At 36.8% G+C, this 15,441-nt stretch overlaps 1 pseudogene across 1 annotated transcript in view; it reads right to left on the bottom strand.

Annotated features, from left to right (window-relative positions):
* Positions 1–605: 605 nt before the first annotated feature.
* Positions 606–15,441, bottom strand: part of LOC114902419 — a 32,794-nt pseudogene continuing 17,958 nt past the window's right edge. Inside the window, exons 2-3 of the transcript XR_003795500.1 lie at positions 1,772–1,993; positions 606–1,703 (exon numbers count right to left, since the gene is read on the bottom strand). The product of XR_003795500.1 is annotated as a mitotic spindle assembly checkpoint protein MAD2A pseudogene (transcript). The remainder of the gene's footprint in view (positions 1,704–1,771; positions 1,994–15,441) is intronic.

Genomic DNA, 15,441 nt, shown 5'->3' with positions numbered 1-15,441 from the left:
CATAGTTGGGATAATACAATAATTACATTAATACAAATAGTTTCTCCCAATTTGCATATACATGCTCAGAATACTTAGCTCAACAGAAGCTGAGGGCTGAGGTCTAGGGGAGGAACCCACAACATGGCAGGGAAGGTGCTGGGCAGATAACATGTTCTGACTTTGCTGTATTCCTATCCTCTGTACCATGCCAAACAAACCCTGTTGCTAAACACAACTAGATGTGGGTAAGGGAGTTCTAATTATTTATTCCATGGAAGTTGGCATTACCAGGGCACAGAGTAGATTGAAGAAAGGTGGAAAATGGATTGGAAAGGGTAAATAAAAAATATTCAACATAACTGCTAATTGCAGGGATGTGATACTCTGAATATTTTATGCACTAATGAAATCATTTCATATAAGCCACCAAAGATTACCTTTTTTTTTTAAAACATACACATTTAACTTTATTTCATCATTGTCACTTAAAGCTTGATTTTATAAAACATAAAAGGACATTCTTAAAAGTTTGGTATCATAGCAATTTGAACAGTAGGAATATCCGTAGCTTCATGGGTTCAAGTTATATAAATTAAAATCAAACAATTGGAAAATTTTTTCAATATGGAAACTATACAAATGAAATAAATGGCAAAAGGACCTAATAAGAGCAATATTTTATTACTTATGGACTATCATTAGTTACTTTCAGGATCTAAACAAATATTCTGAATATTCATATTTCTTTTGCTCTATTTTATATTTAAATATTTCTGTATATTCTGAGTCAAGCTGCTTGACCAAAAGGTCTGATTTAGAAAGACATTTATTTTTATGGCAAAAGTTTTTCCTTCTACAGTACTACCTTCAAAGGAATTGACATTACAATGTTAATGAAATCTGCTAGTTCCCTTTGGAACAGTGTGCAATAACTTACATCAGCCATATGGAAAGTGAAACAGGTACCAAGGAATGGAACAATTATGCACAGATTCAGTAAAGTATAATGTTAAGTTTTCCCCATCTAAAAATTAACCAATGAAATATATCAACTAAAGTTGATTTGGTTTCAGGAAAACCACATTTGAGAATACAAGTACATTACTGTCTTTAGCTCATCCTCAGTCATTGACAGGAATTTTGTAGGCTACCATGCTACTTACTTTGTGAATTGTAGTAGTAAATGAACGAAGACGAACTTCTTCAGAATTGGTAATGAACTGTGGTCCTGACTCTTCCCACTTTTCAGGTACAACCAAATCTTTGTCTGTATAAATCAGGAGATCAAATGAACAAGAAACTTTCAACAGTGGCAGAAATGTCACTGTAGCTGTGATCTGTCTGATCACTGAGCGAATTTCATCTTGGATAGCTTTCTCAGACTTTTCTCTGGGGGCACTGTCATCTTTTGCGGTCTTGTCACACTCAATATCAAATTGCCATCTTTCAAGGACCTCACCACTTTCAATATTTGAGATGACTACCACCAATTTCTGCACTGAACACTTGTATAACCATTCTTTCAGTTGTTCCACCACATTATTTAGGTATTTTATGAGTTCAGGATCAGTAGTTACAAGCAAGGTGAGTCCATATTTCTGCACTCGAGTAAAGGTTTCGGATGGATATAAGCCACGCTGATATAAAATGCTGTTGATGCCAAATGCTGGTCCAGAATGGCACTTCCTGAACTCTAGTCCATCACCGTCAACCAGTTTCACCTCGCGGGGGTGAGGGTGAGGGGTGAGCTCTGCACTTTAAAGAAACTCTCCCGGCGAAGGGGCTGTACCGCGAAGCAGGCCTCAGCAGCACCTAGGCGTACTCCTCCATCATTAGCAACGTGTCCGGAGGAGGCGCCTGCATCCGCCTCTTCCCAGATTCCTCCTGCCGGGCAGGAGTCCGGGGATGAGAGGGCTTGGGTTCGGGGCCACTCCGGCCCACTCGGCTTCCCCCCGCCTCGGAAGCCGAGCCGCGGGCCTGACGGGCGGCCTGGGCTCCGTTCTCTCAACCTCTTACATTATTTGAAAATAAGAAGCTTCAGAAGCTTCTTTTACTCATTATGCTTTAATTTACATAATATAATTAGTTCACTGATCATACTCTTATTGGTACTCTGATTTGCCATAACAATCCTTCATTTTCAAACACTTGAATGTTTCTTTTAAATTTTGGCTGCATAATTTCCACTTAACCTCTGCACCTGTGTTGCTCTTTCAATTTCCATAACCAACTATTTTCTCTTTTGAGTAATGTTCTATAATCCTGACTGGTTTTACTGACTTTTATTTATAAATTGTAATCTGTCCTGTATGTTTTCCTTTTGTCACAGAAAAATTGTGAATCCAGAACAAAACAAATATTTCAAGAGATAATTTTTCCACAAGTCACTTTTTTTAGATAACTAGAATGAGTTACGTTGATAGAAGGTGTTCTTCAAAAGACAAACCACTTAAATGAGATATTCCTCACCTAGTAGTCAGTTGTACTTCTTTGGTGTCCTCAGGGAAATACTAATGTCAGATTAATACACCTATTTTCTGTATGTAGAAATTTTCATATATATCTGCATATTATATTTTCTCAACATATATGTTAACTTGTCTCAATGTTTTGCAGATGAGTAAGTTGAAACTCAGAAATCCTATGTATACTGCCCAAATAATCAGCAAAAAGTAACAAAATAGCAATTCCAGCCAGATTTACTGTCTCAATAATTTGCCCATACTTCACTGTATATATACATATTTAAGATTTGTGTACAGAGACTCTTAGCATCTCACTTTTAGAGATTAAAATATTAGTAAGTCTTCCATTTTGTTATGATACGGAAGTCCAGAGTTTCTAAATACTTGTAAAAAGGAGCAACTGCTCTTGGAGAGAAAAACAGCAGGCACATATTTAACTTATCAGTCCTTTACAAGAAAATAATTGGACAGCAGAGAGAAATATAACAGGTCACCACCTCAAAAAAGGACAGCATTTACAAGAGACCATGGCATGATAAGAACAATCATATTATGAGTTTGCAACTGTTGTCATCCATCATGTTGGGAATACAAATAAGGATGAGATATGGAAAAAGAATATATGCGGGTTGCTAAAGCTTTTCTCAGGAAGTATTTTTTTCTCATTAAAAGCAGTTTAACAAATAACATCACAGGTAGGGCAAATGCAAAATGACAGGCCTAGCAACAGAGGGCAGACATCATTTCTGTAATCAAATGGAAATCTCACGAGCATTATGAAACTAACCAGAGCAGCTGCCTTTGAATTTTGCCAAAAAGACATATGCTCTTAGAACAGCCCCTTCCACTGCTGGTGGCTGAAACCCAGCAGGGTACTATTGTAATGCTATTCCACTTATATTTTATTATTTTACTCATAGCCACATTTTACTCAGAATATTGAAACTTTCATGGAAATTAAATGCCATGTGTTCACATTAGACTTCCACTGGCAGCTCCATTCTATGTGACACAGTCTAGTCTAAGAAGAATTTGACCCCAGTCTTGCTGAAAACATTCCCTCCTTAGTTATCTAAATGTCAACTCCTTCAAATTTAGCAGTAATATTTTAAAATACAGAGGTCTCAGTTTTACATACATAAAAGAAAACTATTCAAACTGAAACCAAGCAGGACCCTGCGGGGCCCTCTTGGGGACAGACAACCTCCTCCCACCTTAGATCCCCCAGCTCTTGTTTGTAGAAAGTTTTAGCCTCCTCTGCCTTCCATGAGTTACAAAGAGCAAATTTAATCAGAGAAGTGAGAAAATGCAAAAATAAAGGAAAGCAGTCAAGCAAGACAAAATAATAATAGTTTAGCCATAAAACAAAGTCAAGGACCTTTAGCTCCTTCTCAAGGGCCATAGATAATATCTTGAGCCATATCCTTGAGTTGTTTTGCTGACACTAAAACCCCTACCAGGTGGAGGAAGTTAACTGCATGCTGACCACCAGCACAAAGACCCCAGGCCAGGTGGAACCAGAAGGTTGGTGTGTCTGAGATCCCTGAAACATCACCTTGTTAGTTACCTCACCATCAACCAATCAGAGAATTGTGCATGAGCTGATCACATTGTCTTTAAAAAACCCTTCCCTGAAATCCATCAGGGAGTTCAGGTCTTTGGAGCACAAACTGCCCATTCTCCTTGCTTGGTGCCCTCAATCAACACTGTACTTTCCTTCACAACCCGGTGTCAGTAGATTGGCTTTTTTCCATGTCTGGTGAGTAGGCCAAAGTTTGGTTTGGTAACAAACCCTGTAGTCACTAGCCCTAAGAAGTTTTTTTACAAGTAACATTGTAAAACTATGTCAGAAATACTGAGTAGGAAGTTGTATTTATCAAGGACAAATATTAAATCCTATGTTTCCCATGTGCAATGTGCATTGACTGTCATTCCTTCACATTAGGACTAACTGCTTCCTAATCCTTAGGGGGCAAACCCTAAATCATATTGTTCTAATCAGCAGCCCAGAAAGATTTAAACAGAGGAAAATAGTAGCCCAACTTCCTAAGTTGTGTTTGTAAAATGCATTCACAGGTTTTGTGGGTTTTTTTAAATTGTTGTTATTTTAAGATGCTGTGAATTTGAAAGAATGAACATAGTCATAAAATGCACAGGATTCTAACCCATAATCAGGATATTTAGAGTAATTCTCAGTTTCTTGGTTATAACAAGAGCACATAAGCCAAAATAATTTTTAAAATTAAACAAAAATATTGGCTTAGTGGCTTCCCTGGTGGCGCAGTGGTTGAGAGTCCGCCTGCCGATGCAGGGGACACGGGTTCATGCCCCAGCCCGGGAAGATCCCACATGCCGCAGAGTGGCTAGGCCCATGAGCCATGGCCACTGAGCCAGCGTGTCCAGAGCCTGTGCTCTGCAACGGGAGAGGCCAAAACAGTGAGAGGCCCGCGTACCGCAAAAAAAAAAAAAAAAATTGGCTTATTTGAGCCTGAAGTTTATTCAGACTATCAAACGTGTTGCCCTGAAATTAGCAGGCTTAAGAATGATAAATACAGTGTAATGATTAAGATCATTGGTTTGGAACCAGAGTGCTAGGCTCAAAGTGTCTGCAATATAATAACGTGGTGACCTTTGGCAAGTTATTTAAATTCTCGGTATCCCTTCATCTGCAAATCATACAAAATATATGTATGCATATCATGGAGTTATTGTGAAGATTAAATGAGTTAATGATTTTAAGTACTTGGAAATTATCTAGTATACATTAAATGCCCCATTTTTTAAAAAAACTTAATTTCCAGCTACGTGAGTATGTATCTTTTAATGTGTGGAGATTCCTCAAAAAATTAAAACTAGGGGCTTCCCTAGTGGCGCAGTGGCTGAGAGTTCGCCTGCTGATGCAGGGGACGCGGGTTCGTGCTCCGGTCCGGAAGATCCCACATGCCGCGGAGCGGCTAGGCCCGTGAACCATGGCCACTGAGCCTGCGCGTCCGGAGCCCGTTGCTCCGCAACGGGAGAAGCCACAACAGTGAGAGGCCCGCGTACCGAAAAAAGAAAAAAAAATTAAAACTAGGACTATCATATGATCCAGCAATCCCACTTCTGGGTATATATCCAAAGGTAATGAGACAGAATAAAGAGATATCTGCACACCCATGTTCACTGCATCAATATTCACAGTAGTTAAGATGTGGAAACAATCTAAGTGCCCATCAATGGATGAATGAATAAAGAAGATATGGTGTGTATATATATAAAATGGAATATTATTTAGCTGTAAAAAGAACATCCTGAAATTTGCACAACAGAGATGCACCTAGAGGGCATTATGTTAAGTGAAATAAATCAGATAGAGAAAGAAAATACTGTATGGTATCACTTATACAATCAAAAAAAGCTGGACCTGTAGAAACAGAGAGTAGACTGATGGTTGCCAGGGACTGAGGAATGGGTAAAATGGGGAGATGTTATTCAAAGGGTATAAACTTCAATTATAAGTCCTGGGTATCTAACGTACAGCATGGTGATTATACAAAATAACAGTGTATTATATATTTGAAAGCTGCTAAAAGAGTAGATCCAAAATGTTCTCACCACAAAAAGAAATGGTAATTATGAGAAATAACTGAGATGTTAACTAATGCTATGATGGTAATCATTTTGCAATATATATGTGTATCAAATCAACATGATGCACACATTAAACTTATACAATGTTTTATACATGTATAATACATGTCAATTATATTTCAATAAAGCTAGAAATACAAATTCTTGGCAAGTGTTCTTTTCTCCATCCCTTATATGCTTTTCTACTAAATATATGATTAGGTTCTCAACTACTGAGACTTACTGGGACAGATAATAAAACGTACAATATGAACCTTGCATAAGATGCACTGAATTGAGAGCAGGTGAAGTGGGTTCAATTTCTACCTCTACCACTCAAAAGCCCTTGTCCTTTAGGCTCACATTAACATTTGTAGAACTAAAAAAGTAGATGTTTGTAAGTAGGTGATATGTTTAGTATAGATGTGAAAGTATAAATGTGACTAGTACTGATGAAATTCATAATAAAGTGCCTGTTCCAAAATATAAAGATATTTTAAAAATATAATGAAGATATATACATGAGAATTCATTATCTTGTATTTGTTATGGTGACATTTGTACAATTTATTTCTATTTTTTTCCACATAATATTATGAACTGGTTTAATTATCTAACCATTTAAAAAGAAAAAAGAAAATCACTAAAAACATTAAAATAGATGACAGCCTTTTGAACTCCTTATATAAACCAAAGCTGTAAGTTAGGAAGATTTGTTCTTGACACATAAAGTCACAAAATAAATTTATGACACACAGCAGGTACTTAAAAGTAAAATGTGGAAATTTAAATGTGGATAGACTCCTAGAGGGAAGAATTATAGGTCATGAAATATATCTTCACTGATTGAGGATTTAAGGCATGCATTAAAAAAAAAACCAATTCTCCAAGTAGTTTGTATTTATATCTCATTACAGCCACTATGATTAGTTGACTTTCAATAAAATAAGTCACAAAGGAAAAAAAAATATGCCAGGAATCAGATTAACATGGCGGAGGAGTAGAACATGGAGCTTACCTTCTCCCACAAATACATCTACATGTGGAACAATTCTCACAGAACATCTAATGAATGCTGGCAGAAGACCTTAGATTTCTAAAAGGACAAGAAAATCTCCATATAACTGGGTAGGACAAAAGAAAAAAGAAAAAAAGAGAAAGGAATCAGGGCAGGACCTGCACCCGTGGGAGGGAACTGTGAAAGAGGAAAGATTTCCACACACTGGGCAGTCCCCTCACCAGTGGAGAGATCAGCCAGGACAGGATGGCAGGGGGGAGCTTTGAAGCCTCAGAGAAGAGAGCACTGCAACCAATTTACAGAGAGGAAAGCAGAGAGACACCTGCACAGATGGTTGGCGCCACAGCCCTGCGCTCCCCAGCCTGAGACGCTCCTGTGCTTGTGCAGGCGGGGGCTGGGTGCTGAGGCTCGGGCTTTGGAGCAGACCTGGGGAAAGGACTGGGGTTGGCTATGTGGAGACAGCCTGAGGGAGCTGAGGTGTGGTGCACCCCAGCCAAGGGAGTATAGGAAGAAGCATAGGCCTGCCAGAGAAGCAAGGTGCCATTGTTGGGGTGCACAGGAGGAGAGGGGCAGGACCACCATAGGAGCTTCTTTCTCTGCACGTATGTACTCTCAAGTGGCAGGGTACTGCCTACAAGAGCTCCAGGGGCAGGCGCGAGCCGCTGCTGCCATCTCAGACTCCAGAGGCAAGTGCAGACCTCTGCCACTGCCAAGGGTCCCATGAGCCAGTGCCAGTCTCTGCCCCCGCCTTCCTGGGAGCCTGCAAGAGCAACGCACCTGCACACCCCCTACTCAAGGGGATAACGGCCAGCATATGCTAAAGGAAGAGATAGCAAGCATCCAAACTAAAAGCAGCCCTTGCACCAAAAAAATATTATACCCACATAAGCTACTCTGGGACACTCCGGCATATAAATAGCCCTCCAAGACTACAGTAGATAACTGTTTCCCCTAAACTCACAAAGTAAAAGAAATATAAGTAAAATGAAGAAGCAGAGGAACCACTCCCAGTTAAAAGACCAAGAGAATACCCCTGAAAGAACAATGTAACAGACCTCTTTGGTCTAATAGAAACCAAGTTCAAAAGAGGAGGTAAAGAAAAAACTGAAGGAATTAAGGCTATCACAGAAATGTAGATTACTGTAAAAAGGAACTAGAAACTATAAGCAGGAGCCAAAAAATATTAGAAAATTCATTTGCCTAGAAGAAAGCTGAGATAAAGGCAATGAATAGCAGAATTAATCATGCAGAAGAAAGAATAGGTGATCTGGAAGTAGAAATACTGGAAATTACACAATCAGAACAGCAGACAGCAAGACAAATGAAAAAAAAAATGAAAGCAATATAAGAGACCTATGGGATAATATAAAACATGCCAATCTATGCATAATAGAGATTCCAGAAGGAGAAGAAAGAGGAAAGGGGATTGAAAATGTATTTGAAGAAATTATGGCTGAAAACTTCCCAAACCTAAAGAAGGAAACATATATCCAGATACAAGAAGAGCAGAAGGTCCCAAACAAGATGAACTCAGACCTACACCAAGACATATAATAAAAATGGCAAAAGTTGAAGATAAAGAGAAGATTCTAAAGGCAGCAAGTGAAAAACAAAGAACTACAAAGGAACCCTCATGAGGCTACCAGCTGATTTCTCTACAAAAATATTGCAGGCCAGAAGGGAATGGCAAAATATATTTAAAGTCTTGTAAGGGAAAAATGTGCAAACCCACAATATACTACCCAGCAAGATTGTCATTCAGAATAGGAGGAGAGATAAAGAATTTCTCAGACTAGCAAAAACTAAAAGAATACAGCAATACAGAGCCTATTCTAAAAGAAATACTGCGAGGTCTTCCTAAATAGAAAAGAAGCAAGAAGATATAGGAAAGAAGAAGTCACAACTGGAAAATAAATCACTTAAATAAGACAATATACATATTAAAAAAAAGAAAACAAAACTTGTGAAAGCGATGAAAAACCCAAGGAACAGCAAAAGGATAAACGTGAAGATGTAAAAAAGGACATCAAAATCATAAAATCAGGAAAGGAGAGTAAGAAAAAAAATTTTTTTTTTTTCCAGAATCTGTTTGAGCCTATATGACTATCAGTCTAAAGCAAGCAGATATTGGAAGGGGTTAACATACTTGTAAAACAGGGTAACCACAAATCAAAAACAGACAAAAAACAGGAAGAGAATACAAGCATAAAATGAAAGGAAATCATCAAACCACACACACAAAAAAGGAACAAAGAAGAAACAGAATCAACTGGAACACAAGGTTTAAAAAGGCCATAAATACAGATGTATCAATAATTACCTTAAATGTCAACAGACTGAATTGTCCAATAGAAAGACACAGACTGGTGGACTGGATTTAAAAAAAAAAAAAAGAGCCTACAATATGCTGCCTACAAGAGACCCACCTAGGGTAAAGGACATATATAGATTAAAACTGATGGGATGGAAAAAGATATTTCATGAAAATGGAAATGATAAGAAAGTGGGAGTCGCAATACTCATATCAGACAAAATAGACTTTAAAACAAAAGCCATAAAGAAAGATGAAGGAAACTAAAATGATGAAAGGATCAATACAAGAGGAGGATTTTACACCTGTACATACATGCATCTAATAAAGGAGCACCCATACATTAAAAAAAATACTAACGGACCTAAAGGGAGAAATTGATGGGACTACAATAAGAGTAGGAGACTTTAACACCCTACTCACATCGATGGACAGATCTTCTAGACAGAAAATCTTAAGGCAACAGAGATCCTATATGATACAATAGAACAGTTAGACTTAATTGATATTTTCAGGACATTACATCCAAAAAAACACCAGAATACACATTCTTTTTAAATGCACATAGAACATTCTCTAGGGCACAAAACTAATCTCAACAAATATAAGGGTACAGAAATTATTTCAAGTGTCTTCTCTGACCTCAACAGCATGAAACTAGAAATCAACCACAGGAAAGAAAATGATTATGTGGAAACTAACAACATGCTACTAAAAAGCCAATAGGTCAATGAGGAAATCAAAAAGGAAATTAAAAAATATGTTGAGGGCTTCCCTGGTGGCGCAGTGGTTGAGAGTCCACCTGCCGATGCAGGGGACATGGGTTCGTGACCCAGTCCGGGAAGATTCTGCATGCTGCGGAGTGGCTGGGCCTGTGAGCCATGGCTGCTGAGCCTGTGCATCCGGAGCCTGTGCTCCACAACAGGAGAGGCCGCAACAGTGAGAGGCCTGAGTACCGCAAAAAAAAACAAAAAAAAAAACAAAAAAAAAAACCTTGAGACAAAGGACAAAAAAAACACAACCATACAAAATCTATGGGATGCAGCAAAAGCAGTTCTTAGAGGGAAGTTCATAGTGATACAGGCCTTCCTCAGAAAACAAGAAAAATCTCAAACAACCTAACCTGTCACCTAAAATAATTAGAAAAAGAACAACAAACAAAGCCTACAGTCAGCAGAAGGAAGGAAATAATAAAGATCAGAGAGGAAATCAATAAGAGATTAAAAAATAATAGAAAGAAATCATAAAACCAGGAGCTGGTTCTTTGAAAGGCTAAACAAAATTGAAAAGACTCTAGCTAGGCTCACCAAGAAGAGAGAGGAACCACATAAACAAAATAAGCAATGCGAAAGGAGAGTTAATAAACAATAATGCAGAAATTTAAAAAAAGAGAATACTATGAACAATTACATGATAACAAATTGGACAACCTAGAAGAAAGGGAAAAGTTCCTAAAAATATACAGCCCACTGAAACTGAATCAAGAACATATAGATAATTTGAATAGACTGATCACTAGAAGTAAATTAGACTCTGTAATAAAAACAACAACAACAACAATTCCCTACAAACAAAAGTCCAGGACCAGATGGCTTAAGGGTGAATTCTACCAAACATAAAAAGAACTTGTACCGATCCTTCTAAAAGTCTTCTAAAAGACTGAAGAGGAAGAACACTCCCAAAGACATTCTATGAAGCCACCATCACCCTGATACCAAAACCAGACAAAAACATTACCAAAAAGGAAAATTACAGACCAATATCTTTGATGCATATAGATGCAAAAATTCCCAACAAAATACTAGCAAACCAAATCCAACAACACATAAAAAAGATCATATATCATGACCAAGTGGGATTCATCCCAAGTTAACAAGGATGGTTCAACATATGCATATCAATCAGTGTAACATCTATGATCATCTCAATAGATGCAGAAAAAGCATTTGACAAAATTCAACATCCCTTCATGATAAAAACTCTTACCAAGGTGGGTACAGAGGGAACATATCTCAACATAATAAAAGCCATTCATAACAAACCCACAGCCATATAATACTCAATGGTGAAAAGCTGAAAGCCTTCCCACTAAAATCTGGAACAAGACAAGGATGCCCACTCTCACCACTTCTATTCAATACAGTATTGGAGGTCCTAGCCACAGCAACTAGACAAGAAAAAGAAATAAAAGCTATCCAAATTGGAAGGGAAGAGGTATAATTGATACTATATGCAGATAACATGATATTATATAAAGAAAACCCTAAGGACTTCATACAAAAACTAATAGAACTGATAATAAATTCAACGAAGTAGCAGGATACAAGATTAATATTCAGAAATTGGTTGCATTTCTTTATAATAATAATGAAATATCAGAAAGTAAAAAAAAAATACCTTTTAAAATCGCACCAAAAAAAAAATGCTTAGGAATAAGGCTAACCGAAGATGTGAAAAACTTATATGCTGAGAACTATAAAACATTAATAAAGAAAATTAAAGAGGATGCAAAGAAAGGGAAAGATATTCCATGCTCTTGGATTGGAAGAATTAATATTGTTAAAATGGCCATACTGCCCAAAGCACTATATAGTTTTAATGTGATCCCTATCAAATTATTCATAACATTTTTCACAGAACTGGAAAAAATAATCCAAAAATATATATGGAACCATAAAAGACCCAGAATTGCCAAAGCAATCCTGAAGGAAAAGAACAAAGCAGGAGGCAAAACTCTCCTGGACTTCAGACAATACTACAAAGTTATAGTAACAAAGCTACAGTAATGAAAACAGCAGTGTGATATTGGTACAAAAACAGACATATGGATCAATGGAACAGAACAGAGAGCCCAGAAATAAACCCACACACCTACCATCAATTAATCTTTGACAAAGGAGGCAAGAATATAAAATGGGGAAAAGACAGTCTCTTCAGGGAGTGGTGCAGGGAAAGTTGGGCGGCTGCATGTAAATCGATGAAGTTAGAACATATCCTCATACCATACACAAAAATAAACTCAAAATGGCTTAAAGACTTAAACATAAGACATGACACCATAAAACTCCTAGAAGAGATCACAGGCAAAATATTCTCTGACATAAATTGTACCAATGTTTTCTTAGGTCACTCTCCCAAGGCAACAGAAATAAAAACAAAAATAAACAAACGGCACCTAATCAAACTTACGAGCTTTTGCACAGCAAAGGAAACCATAAACAAAACAAAAAGACAACCTACAGAAGGGGAGAAAATATTTGCAATCAATGTAACTAACACGAACGTAATCTCCAAAATATACAAACAGCTCACACAACTCAACAACAAAAAAATAAACAACCCAACCAAAAAATGGGCAGAAGACCTAAATAGACATTTGTCCAAAGAAGACATACAGATGGCCAGTAGGCACATGAAAAGACAATCAACATCACTAATTATTAGAGAAATCCTCAAATGAAAACTACAATGAGGTGCCACCTCCCACTGGTCAGAATGGCCAGCATTAAAAAGTCTACAAATAACAAATGCTGGAGAGGGTGTGGAGAAAAGGGACTCCTACACTGTTGGTGGAGCCACTATGGAAAACAGTATGGAAGGTCCTCAGGAAACTAAAAATAGAATTACTATATGAGCCAGCAGTACAACTCCTGGGCATATATCCAGACAAAACTGTAATTCAAAAAGATACATGCACCCCAATGTTCATTGCAGTGCTGTTTACATTAGCCAAGACATGGAAGAAGCCTAAATGTCCATCAACAGATGAATGGATAAAGAACATATGGTGCATATATTGAATGGAATACTATTCAGCTATAAAAAAGAATGAAATAATGCCATTTGAAGCAACATGGATGAGACTAGAAATTACATACTAAGTGAAGTCAGAAAGAGATAGACAAATTCCATATGATATCACTTATATGTGGAATCTAAAATATGGCACAAATGAACTTATCTATGAAACAGAAACAGACTCGTAGACATAGAGAACAGACTTGTGGCTGCTAAGTGGGAGTGCGGGAGGGAAAGGGATGGAGTGGTAGTTTGGAGTTTGGAGTTAGTAGATGCACACTTACATTTAGAATGGATAAACAAGGTCCTACTGTATAACACAGGGAACTATATCCAATCTCCTGGGATAAACCATAATGGAAAAGAATATATATATGTGTAAAACTGAGTCACTTTGTTATACAGTAGAAATTAGCACAACATTGTAGATTAACTATACTTCAATTCAAAATATATATATATGGTACTGCACACCTTTGTTAATGTTATCCTGTAATGATTAACTTATTTTGAAAGTCACATCTCATCCTATTTTGTTTTTACTCTCTCTCTCAATATCTCTCCACCCTTTGTGTGTATATAATAAATAAACCACACAATCTCAAAATGTATCAATACTAGGGAAAAAAAACAAAATTTCTAATTAGAAAGGCGTTTATTATGTTCATCCTAAAAGTAATACAATTTCACCCCTATCTAATTTTTGCTTAATAGCGTCACTAAGTGTTTATTTTAAAACTTTCTACTAGTCTACTCTTTAAGTTTAACCAGTTCTGAAACATATACTGACCCAGCCCTTTAAATGTCATACATAAACATTATATTTCAGAAGAATTGTTGTCTAATAGAAGGTAAAACTTTGTCCCTCCTAGTTTTAAATCTAAATAACATATGCTTTTTGCTTTAGTGAATTTTAATGATACTTACTGATCATGAACTACGTGCCACAGAACAAACACCAGTGAATAAGTTGTAGATAATATTACCTGAAGCATCACAAAGTTATTTATCCTGAATTTATGGATTAAAAGCAGATATGGAAATACTACCTCTGTTGGGATTTATCCTAGTTATTTATTGTTACATAATAAAGTACTCCAAAAAATTAGTGGCTTAAAATAACAAATAATTATTCTCTCATAGTTTTTCTGGGTTAGTAATCTGGGCACAGGTTAGTTTTGTCTCAGGGTCTCTCACAAGGCTGCTTATCTGAAGTTTCACCTACAAGCAGAATTGTTGGCAGAACTTAGGTCCTCACGGGTACTGGCCAGCAACGGTTCCTTGCCATGTGCACCTCTCCATAGAGCGTCTCACATGTCAACTGATTTCTATCAGAGTAAGAAAGTGAGAGAAGGGAGAGCAAGACAGAAGTCAAAGTACTTTGAAACCTAATCCCAGAAATAACATCCCATCACTTGCTGTGTTCATTAGAAATGAATAAATAAATAAAGTGCATCACTAAAATCAGCCCACAGACAAGGGGGAGAGGATTTATAAGAACTTGAAAAACATAGGGTGGGGATTGTTTGGGACCATCTTAGAGGTTGTCTACTACAGAATTGTGGCAGAAAAAAGACTAGTACTGAGTAAAGTTTTGAGTTTCATTTCATGACCAGTTTTAGATTAAAAGGTTGTAAAATTTTGTCAATATATTAGATTATCATTAAACATTTTGAAAAATTAGGATTCTAGCCACTTTTATATTTTGCCACAATTTCAAATATATGAAATGATGCCTTCTTAACGCTTTTCCTCTTGATTAGAAACATAATCACTTGGGCTCCAGTGATTTCCCACAACTGCATGTTTCATGTAATTATTTATAATTACATAAAAGTAGTGAAATTTAATAGAAATAGAGCCAGAACTATAGATTATGAGTAATACAGAAATTAATATTTTATAGCTACTTTATAGATTCCCATCTGTTTGGTCTCTTCAGTATCGTTAATTTGTTGACTTTGCTTATTATTTAAATTTAAAGTAAAAATTTATGCTATAATAAGCAAGTTCTACTAAATTTTCAAGTTATAGCTGTCTTCCTGAGCTCAGGCAGTATTTTAGATAGCTTTTACTGATATTAGGATATTTAATATCTGTTTACATATAGAAGACAAAACTGAATTTATTACTATATAAACATAGCCAAAATCTTGCTGCATTTGGGAAAAACATAAATTCTTATGGCCCTGTCAAAGGAAAAGCCCCTCATGTCATCCTGGCCCAAGTTATTACTCCTTTTATGAAACTATACTTGG

The sequence above is a fragment of the Monodon monoceros genome, unplaced genomic scaffold (genome assembly GCF_005190385.1).
Source record: "Monodon monoceros isolate NGI ecotype Baffin Bay Population unplaced genomic scaffold, NGI_Narwhal_1 Super_Scaffold_20, whole genome shotgun sequence".
In the NCBI taxonomy this organism is placed as follows: domain Eukaryota; kingdom Metazoa; phylum Chordata; class Mammalia; order Artiodactyla; family Monodontidae; genus Monodon; species Monodon monoceros.
This window is presented reverse-complemented; position numbering and strand designations above follow the sequence as displayed.